We start from the raw sequence: 4746 nt of genomic DNA, 5'->3' as shown, positions 1-4746 counted from the left end.
GAGAGAAGCATATATATGTATATATGTATGTATATATATATATATACATATAAAAGTAGAAAAAATACTCCTGAAAAATTTGTTGTCTGCAAGAGGGAAGATCCAGCTTCCTAACTAGTACAAACTATGCTAGTGCTACGTTCTGCATGCATACATACACTCACAGTGTCTTTGCAGCTCAGCATTTTGTTCTCACTATCCATACAGATATCACAGATTTGAACATATTCATAAGACAACTGTACCTTTAAACCAGGGAGTGGCAGGGCCAAAGAATATTTAGAACTCTTTCGGCAAAGCAATTTGAATAATTTAAATTCTACAGTTTCCAGTAGTATTTTCTTCTTCTTCCAGAAAAATTCATTCATGTTATGATTTTAGTTGCTGATTAAAGCCCTTTCTGGATAAGAAAGCTAAGAAATGCAATGCTTGATTGTTTTACAAATGTCTGTTTGACGTTGAAGTGTGAAAATGAATATATCTTCATCTAACCAGAGTAGTTATCCATCAGGAGAGAAACAAGGGGAGGGGCATAAGCAATCCCTGACTTTCAGCTGACTCACACTTCCCAGTGTGAAATCTTCCCACACCTCTGAGCCTGACAGTGATGCTGAGACTTACTTAACTGCGATACGCTTTTAGACTGGGTAGCATTCTTTCTTTATCACAAAATTCTCTCTATGTTTGCTGAGATAGAAGTTACTAGCATCTTTTTCTGTCTTTGCCTACATTTTCCAAATCAACTCTGTAGTATGTTACAAGTAATGAAACAGATCTTGCTACTCAAGTAGTAGCAGCCACATGTACAGTGAGTACACACAGGTGTTACAAGTGGGAACAGAAATGGGGCCCACATTTGCTTACTTGATTATTTTTCTCAATCATTCACATGGATTGAGACTGTCAAGTGGAAGCAATTAATAATTAATACATAAATAATTAAAAAATAAGGGGCTGATTTCACTACATCAACAAATGTGTAACCGCTTCCTCCGTGCCAACAGTATAAACTCAGTCATACAAGGTTGTAGAGGATCTCCTGAACTTTGGCTGATAGATTATTATCCTGACCAAAATTTCTTTTGCAGGGACTTGAGTATCTTAGTTCATTCTGCTTTAAGTGGCAACAAATTGTCTCCTGCCTGCTCTCAGAAGGAAAGATTTTGCTGGATGGAAAACTTGCCCCAGCATGTGGTGCACACAAAGGGCACTGCTGCTGTGCCCTGGCTCCATGGAGAGGACTTGCCTGACTTACTCATATTCGACAAGCTTCTAGTTCAGTATGAACTGCTGCCATGACTTCAGTGCCTCTGATGAGGATTGCTGCAGGAACTGCTTGGTGAGTGATACAGTTAAACTAGTTCTGCAGGCACAGTCTTACTCTGAACTATAAGAAAGTGAGAATGGGGTAGGGAGAACGGATCATCAAGAACAGCTCTAAGCAAATCATGAAGAAAGGAAAGACTCTTCTGTTCTACTTTTATCTTTTATGTTTGTATCTATGTCCTTATCCAGATAATATTTATGGAATCAAGACTAATAATTAAAATTAGAATAACAAGTTAGTCTATCCCTCAAACAGTATTGTTTTCTATTATGTTAAAAATTCTAATATGTTAATGCTGGAAATAATTTTCCTAATAATTTCAAACTGTCAAGAATTATGCTATGCCACTTACATATGCATTCAGTAACGTGCTGTTCTTCAGATGAAAAAATTCCCTTCTTCCTCAGTATCTTTTTCCTTTTGTTTTTCTTTATAAGCCCTCCTAGCTCAGATTCAGACAGTATCTTTTAAAGATTGACCTTTTCCACTAGATGGCACATGGGGCCATGTGAGTGGCAGGAAAAAGGCATGTTGCTGGACTGTGATTTAAAAGGCATGCACCGTTTATATGAGAAATATACCATGTAAAAGCAATGGTACCTTCAGTACCTTCAGTACTGCTAACTGGAGTAGCTATATTGATTTCACTGACGTATGCTGATGTGTATTAGGCAAAACTTAATGAGTACTGTATGTAAAATTCTTTTATAAGCTTCCCATCTGGAACTTGAGAACTTCCGTGTTTAATAAGGAAAGTGTCCCATACATTATATACTGATATCTCATTCACCATAGATCTTTAGACAGCTTTGATAAAAAGATCTGAGCATCAGATAGAATTGTACCTGGTTACCATATCAAAATGCTAGTAAAGGGGTGAGAAGACACAGTGCAGTGAATAAAAAGACACAAATAGCTGTTTGGTAAAAAGACATAAAAATGAAACACATCACTGAATCATTGGAGAGCTAGTATCCCTTTAAAACTGACCTGAATTTTGGTTCTTGTATTTTGTCCCTCCAGTCCCTTCAGTGATAATTACTGAAGCCTACACTATATCAGAATTTCCAAGCCAGAATTTGTACATCCTTCTTTGCTGCCAAAGGATTGGTTTCCCAACAACCTTTGACTGACCATCTGCTGTTGGAAGAGGCAGTTAATCAAGCTTATCTGTTAGACAATTTTAAAAACTTGCCTGATGTAGAGAGTGAGAACCTCAAAGGTAGCACTTTTTCAATTTCAAGCCTCTCATTTGTCTGGGGGGCACAGAAATCACCCCTGTAAAGAACCCCTTGTTGCTCTAATGGCTCGGATTATATTTGGCATATACCAAATATAGCGACTTCTGTCTTTCATTTCTTGCCTCAGCCAGGGTGGAATTGCTGGTAGCTGGGAAGCCATCCAGCTCACCAAATGAAGTCCATGACTACATTCCACAGGATCCATGGCACTCACCCAGGTCCTCCCAAATGACATTTTCCCCATATGGAAAGTCCTTACAGAGATTTACACTTAAGAGCCTTTAGGCAACATTTGTTGCCATTGGTGTGATTTGTTTTTTGTCCAGGAGCCAGCGCCAGCTATCTTTTAAAAATGGGCTTTTAATTATTACTTTTTATTTTTTTATTGTCACACTGACCATTGTGTCATTGGTGACTTCAGCAGTTATCAAGACTCTAAAGTACTGGTTATCAAAAACTGGCACAAACCAAACCATGCTGGTGCTATCTTTCTTTCTTTGGCTGTTTGCCCAGGCTAATGAAAACTTACAGTAGGTAAGTGTGACAAAGCTGCAAATCTGAGCTACAGAGGAAATGACAGTTTTCAAGGCAAGAACGCTCCATGAAATGTTCATTTATTATTTTTTTATATTATTGTATTTTATTTGTGGTCAACAAGATATTTCATATACTGTGCAGAAATAAAGATGCATGGCATAGATACTGTGTGCCAGCCTTTCCCACATAAAAAACAGGAACTGTTTAGATGAGTTGGATCCTTTAAGTGGCTCACCTTTGTGATATGGAGACAAAGGCACTAGATCTGCCCTCAGAACACGACATGAAATACCTGAACATAGTATAGTCATCTCCTGAGGACAATACCTAAGGCATATCTCCAGATCATGCCATGCCAGCGGTGCCTACTGTGTCCTCTAACTATAAAGCCTGTGTCCTTATAGTTGGCTGCCACCCGCCATTATTGAGCTTTTCCTTCCTACAGACTCTAGGTGGGCATCCAGAGCTGAAAGGGATGGGCCTAAAGAACATTAACATCATGAACACTTTTTTTCATCAAGAGGAAAAGTTCCACCTGGAAGCTGCATGAACAGAAGTGGAAGTATCACCTTTGCTGGGTAGTAGAGGTGAAATGCCCTTTAACAGGTGCTTATGAACAACCATTCATTTTTGTGCTGCACAATTCTGTGACCTCACTTCAACTGTTCTGAAAAACAGAAAAAAAAAAATTGTTCTGTGAGACAATAAATAAGCCAATGCTGTGAAAATATGGAAAGAAAAACACTGATAGAAATGAAATTGTTGAGATGTCATTATTTAATTAAAATCAGGAGAAAAATGTCATCATGGCTTAAACCACAAATTGAACTAAAAAACAGTAAAAAACCTGGAGATCCCAGGAGGATCAAGAAACAGCAGTTTCTAACTTCTCTTATCCACCCAGTGGCCACCTAGCCATTGTGATGATGAAAATGCTAACGTTTAGTTTTAATATCATGTGAATCACACCTATCTATACCTCTATCTGAATTACACAGTGAAAAATTGCTGACTAATCTTTGATTTTGTATCAGAGCACTTGCATGACCAAAGGTACAAGAGGGAGAAAAAATATCTAGGGACCATAAAGACTTATCTGTGTTCATTGCTTCATAGTGAGTGATCCTTCATGATCCTTTTTTTTTTTTTTTTTTTTTTCCCTGAAAGAGCATTTTAAGGAGACTATGGACCACAGCCTTCTCTAAAAGCTAGTCATCAGCTTTTGCGTGCAAGGACTAAACACTTCCCTTCATTAGAATTCCATGCTAGCTCCTCAAAGCTATTTTTATTTGCACAGGACCAGTATCTAAAGTGAAATATCTTAAAATGTCACGTTCTTCCCTTCAACTGCTGTACTCAACACCTGTTGTCCTACTAGCCAACACCTGCTTACTTAATGTAATCACAGCTTTTATCCCTGCACTTAAATCAGCACTAAAGAGGACCAGAGAGGTCTTTATTTCTGCTTCTGGTCCCTTATACCACCTCCCATCCCATTCTGCCATCAGTGCCTTCAGTTACTGGATATGTGCCCCATAAAGATTCCGACTAAGTATTAAATGTTCTGCCCAGATCCAAGTCGGTATATACTCTGTAGTTCCTTGTCTGGTAGTCAGGTTCTCACAGATGGGAAAAAAAAAA

General features: G+C 38.3%; 1 long non-coding RNA gene across 1 annotated transcript; it reads left to right on the top strand.

Annotated features, from left to right (window-relative positions):
• Positions 1-570: 570 nt before the first annotated feature.
• LOC149919463 (uncharacterized) lies at positions 571-3610 on the top strand. The gene is made up of 3 exons (XR_016463591.1): positions 571-647; positions 1089-1339; positions 3551-3610. It is a non-coding gene; the product is annotated as an uncharacterized LOC149919463 (long non-coding RNA).
• Positions 3611-4746: the final 1136 nt, after the last annotated feature.

The sequence above is a fragment of the Phasianus colchicus genome, chromosome 1, assembly GCF_987193195.1.
Source record: "Phasianus colchicus chromosome 1, bPhaCol1.hap1.1, whole genome shotgun sequence".
NCBI classification, from domain to species: Eukaryota; Metazoa; Chordata; class Aves; order Galliformes; family Phasianidae; genus Phasianus; species Phasianus colchicus.
This window is presented reverse-complemented; position numbering and strand designations above follow the sequence as displayed.